The sequence below is a fragment of the Callospermophilus lateralis genome, chromosome 8, assembly GCF_048772815.1.
Source record: "Callospermophilus lateralis isolate mCalLat2 chromosome 8, mCalLat2.hap1, whole genome shotgun sequence".
NCBI classification, from domain to species: Eukaryota; Metazoa; Chordata; class Mammalia; order Rodentia; family Sciuridae; genus Callospermophilus; species Callospermophilus lateralis.
The window spans coordinates 131,330,606-131,348,060 of NC_135312.1; the positions used below are offsets into that span (position 1 = coordinate 131,330,606).

Below are 17,455 nucleotides of genomic sequence, written 5' to 3' on the forward strand. Positions count from 1 at the left end.
TATTAAACAGCATTATTACAAAAATTTACAATTTTCAATAGGGTATAAAATATTTCAAATAGATTATGCATTTGTCATATGAATAAGCAATTATAGCACTAGATCGATTTTTTAAATAATTAAAATACCATTTATATGAGCAAGTGTATTTTAAATTCCCACTTGTAATAAAGATGATGTTCCATTCAATAGGACACTAGGGAATGAGAGTCCATTTTTATCCTACTGTGAATTTCTAGCCCTCATCCAATTCAACAGCACCTTCCAAAGGAATTCTGGCTCACCCACTGGAATTGGAATTCAGAATTTGTTCTTACAGATTATATGATTGGGGGCTTTGTTCCTAATTATCCTGTCTCCCTGAGTACCTAAGTATCATCCATGTAAGACTCAGAAAAGAGCGCCCCACACTCTATGGAGTAATTAGCAGGTAACAGGTTGTTGGCTTAGGAATGAAGCTTATACCTATTGGCTTAAGTCTGGAGGACTAACGCAGCCTTGGACAATTCACTCTTCAAAAGAAAGCACGTGGGGGAGAGCACAGTAGGCCCAGTCCACGGCAACATTCCCCCAATCTCATGTTCCCATGGCTCAAGTCCCCTCCCCTTGCTCGTGTCTGAATGCCACCTGTCAGATTCATGTCCAGGACAGACCTCGAGGAACTGGTTTTCTAGAACAGTCCAGGAATCTGGACAGGGCAGAGAGTGTTGGTTTGGGGATGGCTTCCCATGGACTCAGGGCAATGCTAGGACGTAGCACCTACGTCAAGTCTTACTATACTGCTCTGATGGCACCCCAACTCTTGCAGTGCCAGTGTTTCACTCAGCTTTCTCATCACTGTGACAAAATGACCTGGCAAGAACAGTGTAGATGAAGAAAAGTTTACTTTGGTTCAAGTTTTCAGAGATTCAGTCCATGATTGACTGACTCCAAAACTCTGGTGCCTGAGGTGAGGCAGAAAATAAGGCAGAAACACATGGGAGAGGACAACAGCTCAGGGCATGAAAGTCAGGAAGCAGAGAGGGAGAGGGAGAGAGAGAGAGCGAGCGAGAGAGAGAGAGAGAGAGAGAGAGAGCGCTCTGCTCACCAAGGCAGAATATGAACCCCAAGGCAGACCCAAGTGATCCACCCCCTCCAGTTGTACCCTACCTACCTACAGTAACTACCCAGTTAATCCAAATCAGTGGATTAATCTACCAATTAGGTTACAATTATCATAATCTAATTATCTCATGTCCAAAAATTCTTACATTGTCCTCACAGGAGCTTTTGGGGGGCACCTGCTATCCAAACCATAGCATATGGTTTATATAACATAAAGCGGAGATGTTGTATTTGCCCTGTCACAGCATTGAGAAGGTATCCCTGGGGTTCATGGAGGTGAATTTGACAGTGATTCAAAATCACTACCCACCCCCACCCCCAAAGATTATATCCTGCAGAGAGCCAGAGGGCACGTTACTTTCAAAGATGATAAAGAATTCATCAGACAGCAGTCACGACTGTTTTCGTTAGAGTGGTGATGACTGTAGGAGATACGGTAACACTACTGGACTCACTAGTGTCTAAAGTGAAAATAAGATGACAGAAATACAGGTGGCCGTATTTAATTCAGAGATAAGGTAGAATTTCATTACTCTAATTATCAGCCAGTGCAGAACGGCAGCTAGATCAGCCTTCCCACGTGAATCTTGGTAAAACCTGAGCTTTCATAAGGACCCTCCACAATGGTTTTCCTCGAACTGTCTTTGCCACCCCAATGTCTGTGGACACAGACTCTTGTTTACTGAAAGATTCATCCTGCAGAGCATCACTCGAAAAAATTAACTAAATTTAAACCAAGAGAAGAGAAATCATGGACATATTACCAAAGATTCATTGGTACCTTCACTTATAACATCGCTATTTTTAGAAACTACAATCCCTAAAGAGTGCTGAAAGGCACCAGCTATGGCACCAGCTTGTAGATATTCCTGTGTGGGAATCAAGTTCTGCCCTTCAAGATGTGACATGGACCTTGTGCCAACCATCTAGAACCTGTATCTACAGCAGGTGGGACAGTGGATTTGGACACCAAAAGTACAAATAAGTGGTTCTGCTCCCCACTACTCCCAGTGACTGACATAGAAGCACTTGTGATTTCTAGTTTCACACCTTCTGCTCCTTTATATTGAGATCTTGGTTTACCGAGGGAGGATACTTTGACCAGGAAACACTATATAAGTTGCACTAAGTCAAAAGTTACAGCTGCCACCTTGTTTTATCGTGCTTAGAAACCAAAAGGCAAAGAGATGAGTTGTTCTGGGTGGGACAATTGACACTGATCCTCTTGATGGGATAGGCTTGTAACTGTGTAATAGAAGAATGGAGGAATATGTCCATCATTCAGGACCTTTCTCAATATCATCATGCCTAGTTTGAAGGAAGAATCACAACAATTACACCCTTACTGAAGATCGATACTGAGGATCACAGACTCCTCAGAAATGAATGTCTGGCCCACGCCAGTAGGCAACACACATGGTCCTGCAGAATGGATAGGTAAGGGAAGTGGTACTCCAGACTGGCGAAGAGATGCTGAACATGGGGAAGAGATGCACAGGGATGAGATGCTGAACATGAGTTACGCTAAGAACCTTTTATGGGACTTATCCTTGCTAATCCTTCTTTATGTTTTGTGTGCTTCAGAAAATCAACATCTTAAAGACTTCATGTCAGCTAGTCCATTAACTGATAAACGTTATTGAGTCTGACCAATGTCAAGGGATGCTATGGCAGACAATGTAGTTGCTTAGTCCAGATTCGTGCAGATGCCTTTTTGCTCTTAGTGTCTCCTACACCTTTGTCTCCTCTTAAAGCCCTCTCTGCGTCTGAAGTGCACTTGTTCTTCCAGGAGCCAGCACCCCAGGACTCATATTGCTGGTTGTAGAGGATAGATGCAGGGACCTGGAGACCAGCCCCTAGGCCATTGCTTAGCCACCACAAGAATCTAGAGCCCTATTCTCTTGCATAAGGACCATACACCTCTGATTTGTACACCACCTACACTTCCAAGTTTCTCTTTAGCTGAGGTTGAAACTACTTTTTGCTGATCTTTATGTTTTACATACAGTAGATTATAGCAATAATGAACTAAAATGATTTGCTTCTCCTTGTGTCCATGACCTTGAATAATTACTACATGACTGACTCTGGCTTGGTTATGTAACTTTCTGTGATCCATGGGCACTGGAAATCATCATACACTTGTGCTTAGAAACTTGCCTTCTGCTGTCCTTCCTGAGGACCTTACAAACACTGTGTATTTAATAAAGTTGAACGACTTTGCTGGAGTCACTTGGGCCAGACAACCAGCCAATATACAAGACTTTCAAACATGTAAGCACACCCTAGTCCAATCGGACAAAGATGGAGCCCAGCAAAATAACCACTCCTCTAAGCCCAGACGGAATTGTTACCCATTCCCTGCCCCAGTCATGGGCTAATAAATTACCTTTGTTTTAGATTGATAGACTGTGGCATGACTTTTGGCTCTGTCTGTTTGGGCAACAGGTATTAACTGATGCAAGACTCTCACTTTAATTTTCCTGTCGTATGACCTGCATACCTTTATGCTTCCTCCTGGAAGAAATCCCTGCATAATTCACTTATTTACACAGGAATCTCTGTCTCAGGAGTACTTCTGAAAGATGTGATAGGAGAGAAAAGAGTGTTAACCATCTACATTATAAAAATGGCACTTATTTGAGATATCTGGAATACAAATATTGAAGCCTTTCAGAAAAAAAAAAAAAAATATGAGGGGAGCCTGGTGTGACTTGCAGGCCTCAATTTTTCTGTCTCCTCAATGTATTATGACCATCCCAGCCCCCTTCAATGGATTTTGTCCATCAATAGACTGAAAATTAGGGCTCAAATCCTGAGTAGAGACTTGCCAATGGGTTAATAATTTCAGACCCTTAAAACACATCCTAATGATAGGACAGAGAGTCTCTCTATTATATTCCCAAGTGCTTTCTCCCATAACAGATTAGCAATCACAAGAAAATAGCTAGTGAAATATTTACTGCCATAAGATAACAATTCAAATGCCAAGGGTAGGTTTCTCCTCATTTGCTGCCTGACAGAAGATTCTCAGAGCTCAAAAAGGAGTGGCCAAGCACCAACCATGGTCATTTCATCATTGCAGTCCATTGAATCTTTTAAATCATTTGACTACATTAAATAGCATGAAAGAATGTGGTCCAGTAGGACAGGAGCCCATCAACATCCGAAAAAAAAAAATGAATTGCATCAGCATTTTAAAAATAACTTCATTTTGGGAGTGATTAGTGTTTAAAAAATTCTTTTACAATAGAAATCTTTATTACAAGGTAATTGATATTTAAATTTTGTTTCATTTACATTGCCCTTAGGTATACTTTTTTTTCCCAGAAGTGAAAATGTTATTTATTTACTTTTCAAATTTTTAAAGTTTGATTATTTCATGTAATAAAATGTCTTTATAAATTATTGGCTTTCATAGGATTGTTACAAATTACAAGTTTCCTGGTCTGAGTGCACCTCTTTTAATATATATATTAGCCATGCTGTAGACTATTTATGAGAGATTCTGAATTTTATGAGCAATAACCAAGCTTCCAATAAAATTATAAAATGATAAAGTTACTAAAATTTCAGCAAGATGACTATTTCTAAGATTGAATAATATTAAAAGAATAAAAGACTGTGATAAAGGAGAGATTATATTTGAATTATTAAAATTAGCAGTACAAGGACAGTGGAAGGCTATACATATATATAAAATAGAACTTTAATTAGAGCTACATCAACTCTTGTCTGGAACAAATACTGTGATTCATAATATTAAGTAAAATGGAGTATATGCTAATAAAATTATCCTCTCTTGTGTTTTAAATATATGAATCCTAGAAATAATATGAAATCATTTATTCTACAAAAATATTGTGTCATCTCTAATAGTAGGTTTCTGGGTTCAAAGCTTTTAAGGACTCTTAAGATTCTGATCTTTTCCATTTTAAATACTATGTTGTCTGTCAATGAAGAAAAGTCACATGTTTTTTTAAAGTATAAAATTGTTGTCCAAGAACTGGTATAGTGTTCTTGTAAGGATTAGTCTCCTAATTTTTACTCACCTTCACTGTACCACGGAAACATTAGGTATATGTGCATTTCTCCCCACTTGCTACACAGGTTGAACAGCATTTCTGAACGTGTGGTTTATCATCCTGCTCAGTGAGGCAAGCCAGGGTCAGATAGTCAAGGTTGTATGAGCTTTCTCATATGCAGAAGAAGCTAGAGAGAAAAAAAGAAAAGAGATGAAAGGGAACTTGTGAAAATAGAAGTGAGACCAGTAGAGTAGGGAAAGGGGATTGGGCAGGGGGAGAAGAAGAAAGAGAAAAGGGGAGTATAGGAGAATAAAAGAGACTATGCTGTGTATGTACAAATGTATCACAGTGAGTCATTGTGTGTAATTATAATATATCGATAAAAATCCTAAAAATAAGGAGTTTAATTATTTTTAAAATATATGGTACATAAGGACTAATGAGCTTTCACTTCTTAACAAAGTAATATCTCCTATTGTTAGCTTCTTATTTAGCAGATATGGTATTTTTGGGGGGTGATATCTGGGAACCTAAGTGTGGAAACATAAATAAAAGGGAAAGGACAGACAGGGTCACCTGCTTCCAGCACTCTAATGCTACAGACCATGCAATCTCAACAAAAGTGCTATATAACATCACAGAACCAGGAATTTAGACATAAAGTAAATCCTGTATTGATTGGGTCTTCTATCCAGATCCCAAGCAATGGTCTGATTAATACTTTTCAGCTATCATCTGGGCTAGGCAACTATCCAGTTATCCAATCAAACATTAATCTGGGTGCTACCATGTTGTGTTTTGCAATTGGTGGACTTTAAGTAAAGGAGATCCTCTTTGCAATGAAGATGGGCCTCATCCAATCAATTGAAAAAAGTCTTAAGAACACAACTTAGAGTCCCATGAAGAAGAAGAAATTCTGCCTGAATATTATGGCTTCTTCTCATGCCAAAGAGTTTCCAGCCTTTGAGCCTCCATGGTTATGGAGATGATTCTGTTTATCAACCTAATTCTTTGAAATAAATTTTTCTATACATAGACTGCAGAAATATACATGTATCTGTAAATATATGTGCATATATATATACACATAACCCCTATATGTGTATGTGTATACACATGGATGTACACACATACACATATATGTAATTTCTTTCTCCATATAGCTGAAACAGGCACAAGCTGATTAAATTTCCTAACTTCTTTAACTTTGGGATAGAAGGGAAATTTTCATGGGTAGGCAAATATGAAATCTCAAACATGTTAGAGATGATTCTGTTTATCGTTGTTCCTCTTTGCCCCCAGTCTTGCAAAGTCAAACAATAACAGTAACATAGGGATTAATCAGCCGGGAGATTTGTGAAATCACTTTGTAGAATTTCTGATCATCTTTTAGTCCATGCCCATATTTATATTGGAGTAAATACCACTTCAGAAAGTGACCACACTGCTTCTGGAAGGAAGGTAGATTTGAATCAGGAATGCAGGAGGGACCTCAAAATACCCAACAACCTGGTTTTGAAGCCTTTCCCTAAATCTAACAGTAGTGAAAACCCAATTATATCATGGTGGTATTGTAAAAAAGTGGCCTGCTAAAAATCTAAAGCCAATAATCAACCTGGCCATAGAGATTTGGCAAAGGACTTGAATTAGAATAAACAATATTGCAGGGGTATAAATAATTGTGGAGATCTGATTAGTGAGTTCAGCTGAAATATCCAGGTATGTTCACTAATTTTCAAGATGACTGTGTGTTGAAATATGATTTCCTTGAATATTTCATGATTCCACATGGTCCAAGCCTTTTAACTGAGGAAAATGTTTAAATAGCAAGGCCTGGTAAGTTAGAGACTTGGAACGTGACTTCCCAGTGATATTTGCTGCATATTATTATTATCCTAATAAATAAAAAGGAGGACATTGTCCTCCACTCCCTGGAGAAGAGTTGTTAACTTTATACTGTGGTAAGACTGTCTCACCTGAGGGAAGGAGGGGCAGATGGCCAGCAGCCCCTATGTAAGCACTGAGTGTCATACTTTTGAGGTTGCTTTCCTGTAATATAAGCCAAGTGTGTGGGCAAATGAAACAGGATCATCTTTTGTGTCACCCTGAGAAGATTCAGAGCATGAGGATCTGATAAAATTGCTATCTTGTGAGGAAATCTGCACTGTTTCTTTGAACTCTCCCTCACTCTGTCGATACACATATAAATACATGTGTGTATGTGTATATATGTTTATATATGTACATATATACACATATATATATAACTCTTATTAATCAATAGTATTATCTTTAGGTAAATTATTGCAAAATCATGGCTAGGATTTTTAAAAAGCCATTTATTTTAATGATTTTTTTTTTTTAGCAAAAGCATGAACAGTGACATTTTAACAAATATTTGCATCTATTTTATCTGAAAATTTATCTAACACTACAGATCACAAAGTTTTGAATAAGGTGCTCCCTTCTCAATTAAGTCATTTTAATTTTATAAAGGTAAAATTATGATACCTAGAAGTTATAGTACAGTAGAAAATATGCAGGATTCCATTAATAAGCACATAAGAGTGTCATGATGTGGTGACATTTGAAGTGTCTTCTCCATGTGTTACATCTCTCTTGTCTCCAGGCAGAGAACAGCTTTTGTTTTTAAGAGTTCACTACATTGTGCCCACCAGAATAATTCTGGATTAATCTCCTTCTTTAAAGTTCTGTGACCTCAATTACATCTGCAGCGTCCCATTTGCCGTGTAATATATTCACAGGTTCCAGGGCTCTGGGTACCTGCACCTTTGAGGAGCCCTTCTGCCTATCATGACTCACTATAATGTGTGTTTAAAGTTTTAAATATTTCAGAGTCTTAATTGACTCCTTTGTAAATGCGCATACTAACACCTGACTCAAAGAGACCTTTTGAAATTTAGCAGATAATTGGAAAGCATAGAATACCTCTCCTTTCTCTTTCCTCGTCCCAGGAATGGCCCCAGTTTTAATCTGACTTGCACATATATTAGACAGTGTGATGATCAAAGTGTTTCTCGTGGAAATTAAATCCAATAGTCCCTTCACATTGCTTACTGCTTTCAGTCAGTACAGAGCCTAAAGAAATGTGTACTTAACACGTGTGACAGACCCAGACATCAAATGCCTCAGTTAAGCCTTTGGCAAGTAATGATTCAAAGTCAATCCAATATTGAATTCTATGACAAATGACTAAAGTATTGATATTTTGTTTTGCTGATTAAAGAGAGATCCAAATGTTTTAGAGACAAACCTGTAGGACAGTTCTGTTAATAAAGTTGAGTAATAAAAAGAACATTTGTTTTCTGCTTCGGCACTGCCCTAAATCTAGATTGATCCTCAGAACACACTTGGTAATGATCAAACACCACGTTTTCTTTGTACTGTCAGGAAACCTGGTTTAGTAATATGTCATTGCAAAATTCTTACATATGAAAAATAAATATATGGATTGAGACGTTTTTCTAGTAGAACAAGAAATGGCATTAACTCCATAACAAAAAGAAAAATCACTACAGAAAGTTATCTTGAACATAAAGATCTCTTTAGATGTTGCAATATATTTCAACAGTTGTTTTATTTTAATCTACTTTTATTTTTTAATTTATTTTATAAATTTTGGTATTGGGGATTGAACCCAGGGACACTTTATGACTGAGCTACATCCCTGGCTCATTTTATTTTTTCATTTTGAAACAGGGTCTCACTACATTCTGAGGGTCTCACTAAGTTGCTAAGGATGATAAACCAATGGTTATCTTTAAAGATAAATATAGGCTGTAGATTTAACTCTACTACAAACAAGCCTGTACTTCTTAATGACAGAGCAAAGAACACAATCTAAAAAATGTGACTTGGGGTACAAAAGCCAAAAGTCCAAAAGTAGGGGCGGGGGGTAGATTTTCCTGACTGTTAACATCCAGAAAGCAAGTCTATATAGGTGATAGATAGATAGATAGATAGATAGATAGATAGATAGATAGATAGATCTATAGATAGATAAATGTAAAGATAGAACTAGAGGTAAATTTTGTAAATTTACTACTGTGATTGAAGATATCCTCTCTGAAAATTTACAGATGGGAACTTACTCCCCACGCATGGGGTTGGAAGTCTTGGTAATAGGACTCTGCCCTTGTAAGTGGGTCAGTGCCTTCAGAAAGTCTTGGGTTTGCACCTTTGACTCATGTGCCAGGTGGTGACACCACACCAGCTCCTCTTTTCATATTGTGTATAAAACTGAAAATGTTGCTCAAATAATATTTTATAGAACATACAACTTAAAACTAGTATTTGTGACAGCCAGAAGGGCTGTTTTCATAGGTTTTATATATAACTGTACCATTATTTGAGAGATTATTTAAATTAATATAGATTATAAGGGAATATTTAAAAAAACAGACCTACTAAGTTAAATGTTACAAATAGACTCTCTAGGGAGAGTGTAAGTAATATAAAGCAGTTCTCTTTTCTTTTGAAGTCATGTAGAATTCTAAACCTGGACAAAATGGTAGCTGAATCTGAAGAAATACTGTACAGATTCCCAATGTCTACTTTCAAAATGAAAATTTTTATTATCTGCAAAGTATAAATTCTTTTATTTAAAAATTAGGAAACTTTAATATAGGAAAGGACTACTAGTGAAAAAAGCTATCGTAATAATTTATGATGAAAACTTTAGAGTTCTATTTGTGGAGATATCAACTAATAGGGTTCAACAATCATTTTTTTTAATTTAAAATTACTACGTATATATCATGTCTCTCTTCCTTTTTTCCCCTTTTTTAATTTACCTTCCCTTCTCACAAAAGATATTTTTTCAATCTTTGGTGTCTCTTATGGTACTAATAATTTAGAATTGAGGAGATAATATACTGATTCAGCTAAAGATAGACTGTGCCAGTCACATGGGCTCATTCAGCAGTGTAGATGGAAAGAGGACATGTCTGTGGTATGACCTGAATGATCTCTAGGGGGAGCAGAATTTTCTAAAAAAAAAAAAAAAAAAAAAAAAAAAGTCAAATATCGGACCCATCCAGTGCATTCATTTATCAATACAAATTTATTATTTCAGTCTGGCTCATCTCACCTGCCCGTTGCCAGTTCAGTCAAAAGTAATCCACCTACTGGATTCCAGTGATGTTGGAATCCAGGCAAGCGGAGGTCCATTCAGCCCAACCTCTCCTGCAGATATTTTGAACTTGACGTATCCATCATATTCAAATAAATTGGTCTTCAAGCACTTACCGAGTGTTCACATGGTCAAGGCAGGTACTTATCCCTCTGGGGGAGTGCATTGAAATAAAAGCTATAGGCCCTGGAACAACAAAACAAGCAAACCCATCATTTAGGAGAGGAAATAATGTACAAATGCAAAGAGAACATGGAGCACTAGAGCTAACCTACAAGCATAGGATATGACGCTAAATGGGCAAAAAAAGATCACAAATTATATGACATAAAAGGTCAGTGACATTGTCAAAGAAAACTTCAGGGGTGGAAAATGAATTGCAATAGAAAAGGCAAAGCAAGACCAGAGCAGGCATTCTTGGTGAGGAAAAGAGTATGTGCAAAGAGACAGATATGTTAGCTGCAACATTAACTTCCTCCCCCATGGGAACAGAGCCTGATTTCAAACCACACATATGCTTTTAAGCTTTTATTAAAATACAAGGGGAATGGCAGATGTGGTGAAAACAAGAATTTAAAAATGTATTTTCTTGTTGGAATGGTGACAACCTGTTGGAGCCAAGTGCTAATATGCCTTTTGTCAACGGTGGAAAGTCACCCATAAAGATGGCAGCGTCCGGTGGAACCACTCTGCCAGAAGCTTTAGATTGCTTCCTGCCACCTACTCCTCCAACTGACAAGCATTTGCATCTGCTCCTCCAGGGTATCTACAAAATTGGTGGCATTGGTACTGTCCCTGTGGACCGAGTGGAGACTGGTGTTCTCAAGCCGGGCATGGTGGTCACATTTGTTCCAGTTGATGTCACAACTGAAGTACAGTCTGTTGAAATGCACCATGAAGCTCTTCCTGGCCACAGTGCGGGCTTCCATGTCAAGAACGATCTGTCCAAGATGTTTGCCGTGGCAATGTTGCTGGTGGTGGCCAAAATCACCCATCAATGGACGCAGCTGGTCTCACTGCTCAGGTGATTATCCTGAACCACCCAGGCCATATCAGTGCTGGCTATGCCCCTGTCATGGGTTGTCACACAGCTCACATTGCTCATAAGTTTGCTGAGCTGAAAGAAAAAACTAATCACCCTTCTGGTAAGAAGCTGGAAGATGGTCCTAAATTTTTAAAATCTGGTGATTCTGCCATCATCAATAGGTTCCAGAAAAGCTCAAGTGTGTTGAGGGCTTCTCGGTCCACCATCCTCTGAGTCATTTTGCTATTCAGGATATGAGGCAGACAGTTGCTGTGGGTGTCATCAAAAGAGAGGTCAGGAGAGCTGCTAGAGATGGCAAGGTCCCCAAGTCTGCCCAGAGTGCTCAGAAGGCTAAAGGGATATTACCCCTAACACCCGACACTCTAGTCTTAATCAGTGGTGGAAGAACAGAATCAGAATGGCTTATCTCAATTGGCCATTTAAGTTTAATAGAGAAAGACTGGTTAATGAAAACCGTGCATTGTAAAAGCTTCAGAAGAAAAGGAGAATGCTTTGTGGATCATTTGGTTTTGGTTTGTGGCAGTTTTGAGTTATTAGTGTTTTCTAATGAATAGGAATTGATTAAAAGTATATATATGGAATCTTAAATGAAATAATCATAGTGTTTCATCTACAGTAATTTGTTTTACTAGGTTAATAGTCCACCAGGGATGCACAATCACCTAGCCTTAAAAAAGAGCAAATACATTTTGAGGACTGAGAATTAGAGTGGGTTCTAACACAGTTGTTCCCCGGGGAAAATACGTCTAGATAATTTTTAACATTATAAAGCTCCAAAGGATTGCTCTTTTGTTATCTCTCAAAAAACAAGGAGAGGCAGGCAAAATTTCACTGACTCAGATGTCACCTGTCTTTGTGTGCCTCAAGTAAGATTATTCATAAATCATATCCCCAAAATGAATGTAGTTGTGAGTTTTATGTCTCATTATAAAACTCTTTAGCAGTAAATGAGAAATTCCAGAGTTGAAAAATCCTCACCATTTTTATATACATGCAAATGTTTAATAATTATTCCTTAATTAATGAAAAATTGTGTAAACAGTCTCAAAGGAAGTAGTAAGTCCTTATTTAAAAAAATACGTCCTGCATTCATCACATGACAGGAACATAATAGGAGAGAAATGAGTCTGTTGATGACTATTAAGACTTTGTCTCATTCCTAATGCAGCAATTCAATAATATTTTTTGAAAATTAGTCATTCAATCTCATCTCCAACATGCATAGAAAAGGAAAGTTGGCTGCTTCCAAAGAAATTTCTATATTCAATCAGCCTTACAATTGAGCTTTTATCTCTATGATGTTTCTCTTGTTTTTAATCTGTAGAGTAAAAAACAAATAAACTCTGTGCTCTTCAACAGATGTTCCCATCTAAAGATTAATGTTGGAGTTTCTTCCACTATCTCAGGATGGCTGTCTCGGTAGCTGTTTAATTGGAAACATGGCTGATAGCCTATCGTAATGTTTTAAAACAGAACTGTTGGAGAAAAAAAAATTACCTCAATCATTAATGAAGGGTAAAGGCTTTAGCAAGCTAATATGCATCTGGGGGTGCCTGAAACAGGGTCAGGGTTCTCTAGGCACAGGTAGCAGCTCACATGCTGGTGGGTATGGCTTAGGTGAAACACTTGGACTTCATCTGAAACTCAGGTGAGGGGTTTTTGCCCATCATGTCCCATGCTTGATGTTGCAGTAACTGCAGTAACTATCAGATCTCCATTTCCTAAGAACTGTTCTTGGAATACTTGTGGTTTTTCTGCGCAGTCAGTTTATGGAACTAGGGAGGTAAATGACAAAAAAAGAAAGAATAAAAGAAAAGAAGGATTGCTCCCAAGATGTAGGCTCTCTATTCACCTCATTGATTTTTTATTTTGCTAAGAAGAAGCTTTTTAGTTTGAATCCATCTCATTTATTGATTCTTGATTTAAATTCTTGTGCTATATGAGTCTTATTAAGGAAGTTGGGGCCTAATCCAACATGTTTGAGATTAGGGCCTACTTTTTCTTCTTATAGGCTCAGTGTCTCTGGTTTAATTCCTAGATCTTTGATCCACTTTGAGTTGAGTTTTGTGTATGGTGAGAGATAGGGGTTTAGTTTCATTTTGGTACATATGGATTTTCAGTTTTCCCAGCACCACTTGTTGAAGATGCTGTCTTTTCTCCAATGTATGTTTTTGGTGCCTTTATCTAATATAAGATAAGTGTAATTATGTGGGTTAGTCTCTGTGTCCTCCATTCTGAACCATTGGTCTACCAGTCTGTTTTGGTGTCAATACCATGCTGTTTTTGTTACTATTGCTCTGTAGTATAGTTTAAGGTCTGATATAGTGATGTCACCTGCTTCACTCTTCTTGCCAAGGATTACTTTAGTTATTCTGGTCTTTTATTTTTCCAGATGAATTTCATGACTGATTTTTCTATTTTTATGAGGAATGTCATTGGGATTTTGATTTAATTGCATTAAATCTGTATAGTGCTTTTGGTAGTATGGTCATTTTGACAATAAAAGAGAGCACACCTCTTGGAAGCAAATTTTTACCACTTACCATCAAGAGCACTAATCTGTAGGGTATATAAAGAACTCAAAAAGCTAAAAACCAAAAACAACAAATAGCCCAATCAGTAAGTGTACCAAGGAACTGAACAGACACCTCTCAGAAGATGATATACAATCAATAAACAAATATATGAAAAAATGTTCAACATCTCTAGCAATTATAGAAATGTAAATCAAAACTACTCTAAGATTTCATCTCACTTCAGTTAGAATGGGAGCTATTAAGAACACAAACAACAGTAAGTGTTGGTGAGGATGTGGGGGAAAAGGTACACTCATACATTGCTGATGGGGAACTGAAAATTTATGCAGCCAATATGGAAAGCAGTAGGGAGATTCCTTGGAAATCTGGGAATGAACCACCATTTGACCCAGCTATCCCTCTCCTTGGTGTATACCCAAAGGACTTAAAAACAGCATACTACAGAGACACAGCCACATCAATGTTTATAGCAGTACAATTCACAACAGCTAAACTGTGGAGGCAACCTATGCCCTTCAGTGGATGAATGGATTAAAAAATGCAGCATATATATATACAATAGAATTTTATTCATCATTAAAAGAGAATAAAATCATGACATTTGCAGGTAAATGGATGGCATTGGAGAAGATAATACTAAGTGAAGTGTTCCAATTCCCCCCAAAAACAAACGCTGAATGTTTTCTCTGATATAAAGAGCCTGATAAATGGTGGGGTAGGGAGGGGGAGCATGGGGGGAGCAGACGAGCTCTAGATAGGGCAAAGGGTTGGGAGGGAAGGGAGTGTGCATGGGGGTAGAAATGATGGCGGAATGAGATGGACATCATTACCTAAGTACATGTGTGTGTGTATACTTTGTATACAACCAGAGATATGAAAAAATTGTGATCTGTATGTGTAATATGAATTGTAATGCATTCTGCTGTCATGTGTAACAAATTAGAATAATAAAGAAAGAAAAGAAAAAATAAAGGAAGAAAGGAAAGAGAAAGGGAAAATGTAGAAAGCAAGGGGAGAAAACAAGGCCCACCTGTCACACCTGTTTCAGTATTTTCATGGAAACAGTTTTCCAGCTGCGCTCTGACAAGAAAAGTAGTCACCACTTATTTCCACCTTTAGCCTTCTATGAATGCTGACTCCATTTGTTTGTATTCACATCATTTAAATGGTCAGTTTAAAATTAGTTCGTGATTATCAGGCACACTCAAGTATTACCCATATTTGACTTTCCTATTAGGAATACACAAAGTCTCCCAGAACACGCCCATTTAATTTTTTATTCACTTAAAGGAAACTTTGACCAGTACAGCCTCCCACTCTCACCTAGACTGCCACCCTGTACCAGGTGGCTGGCCCTTCTGCCCTTTCCTGCAGTGCAAGACGTCACACCTGGACTGTGGTTAGTCTCCCTGCTACTTATCCTACAATACAAAGCATTTGTTAAAATTTGAAGTTAATGACATTACATTTTCACTTGTTAGAAACAGCCTTGTAGTTTCTGCCTCTTAAACTGGTTACACAAGGGTCTGGATTACGATTTGAATGTGTTGGCAGTCAGAGGACCCTCGTTCCCGTGTTCCCAGGTTCATCCTGTTTTACATCTGTTGGTTCAGACTAATGATGACTAGAGCCTCCTTGTTTTCATAAAAATGCCCCAATTTGAATGAAAAGCTTGTGTTCACACATAAGTAACTGAAGAGGAGATGGCATTATCACATCAAAAGCAGTGGGACAGAGTTGAAAGGGAGAAGATGCTATGTGGAAACCATTACAATAAAGGTCAAATGTATATGTGGTCACTAAATCAAATCAGGCCCTTACATACCCTCCAGCTTGGTCTATGATTTTTTTATATTAATTGCTACTGCTAATCCAATTATTCAGCAACCATCCTGCATCATTTAAAATTGCTCAGATAGCCGAAGTGAAATATCATACAGATCCCACCTTAGCTTGATTCCAAGTCAATTTGTTATGCAAGCAAAGAGCTGTGTCATTTCCCCCAGGCAACCTCTAAGAACCTTAAAAAAAGAAAGAAAGAATAAGCCAAAAATATAAGGCAGATGTGTAGACATAAAGAAAACAGTGGCACCATAAAAATCCTGCTCTCTAGAACATACTCAGAGACCAACAGGAGCCAGGCATGGTGGCACATGTGGTCCTAGCAGTTCAGGAGGCTGAGGCAGAAGGATGGCAAGTACCAGGTCAGCCTCAGCAACTTAACGAGGCCCTAAGAAACTCAGCAAGACCCTGTCTCAGAATAATTTTTTTTTTTAAAGGGACTGGGGATGTGGCTCAGTGGTTAAGCACTTGTGAATTCAATTCCTGGAACAACAACAAGAAAAGGCTAAGAAAGACCAGACTTTAGTAAGACATTCCCTTAGCAGGAACCTAAGGCAGACACAGAAACACCACTTGAGCTTCTCTTAAACTCCCGACCTTCGAGGTCCATGGCTACATGCATAGCACCAGCCACCAGCCACCACCAAAGCAGTCCTAAGTGCTGGACGCTGTGGACTTGGCCGGACACTGCTGCACAGTGCTCAGTCTCATTCCTGCTCCTCCTGTGTTTCACTCCCAGGTTCAGGATTTATCTAAGCCGTTAGATATTAGAGATTTCTGGGACCTGCTCGGGAGCCCGTGGTGTCAAAACTCTGACAAAACTAATTCCAGGCATCAGAAACTCCAGAGCAATACTCTAACTTGGGGAAGAGGTAGAATATTTTCAGGGTTTTAGCAAGAAGGAGTTAAGGAAAGTGTAGGAATCAGGGTATTGCACTTGCAGATTAACAGCCAACTTAGGGGCGAGCTGAATTTCATCAAGAGTGGTGGAAAGGAACAGTTAGAACTTAGAGTCACATTCAAGAGAGGTGGAGAGAAAAGGCCATGGAAAAGGAAGACAAAGGAGCATCACCAAGGAAAATTCTCGACTTTGTAGTGTCTTGTCCTTCACTCTCTCTCTCTCACAATATGCTCTTCCAAAAACAACAAATGAGACAGATGAAAAGCTCTGAGCTAGAAAGAAGGAGAGGTGGAGAGGTTGGTGCCAAGACAAAGAGCAGGGAGTTCTGTCCCCAGGGAGGAAAGTGGCATGTGACGAAGGTCAACAAAGAAGGTGAGTTGGCATGTGGCTCTCTCCAGACAGGCAGGTTGCTCGTGCAGGCAGGGAACTAAGAGATGCGCTCTCATGGGTATAGGAGAAAAGTTCATTTCCCTGTAAAATATTAGGACATTCTTCATGCTCACTAATATTCATGAGGAAGGCGATGTTTGAATAAGAAGTATTGACTCCTTCAAGTTCAGTGGAAACACAAAGCAGTTATAGAAGAATCTGCAAATCAGCAGATGGATGACCAACCGGGAGCGGCACAATTCTCTACTGTCCCCTGCCCTTCTTCATGGTGAATCTGGCAGGTTGTCATACTTGAGAGCATTCAAGAGAAATAAGATGGTGGACTTCACACTTACCTATGTATTAGATTTCTATTGTCAACATATGAAATTATTACAAAATTTGCAGCTTAGAACAACATCCACATATTATTTTTGAGTGCAGTAGGCTAGAAATCCATGTATCTCCGCATACTGCTTA

The 17,455-nt window shown here is 38.4% G+C and overlaps 1 pseudogene; it reads left to right on the top strand.

Moving 5' to 3' along the window:
* Positions 1-586: 586 nt before the first annotated feature.
* Positions 587-11,880, top strand: LOC143405797 (elongation factor 1-alpha 1 pseudogene; annotated as a pseudogene).
* Positions 11,881-17,455: the final 5,575 nt, after the last annotated feature.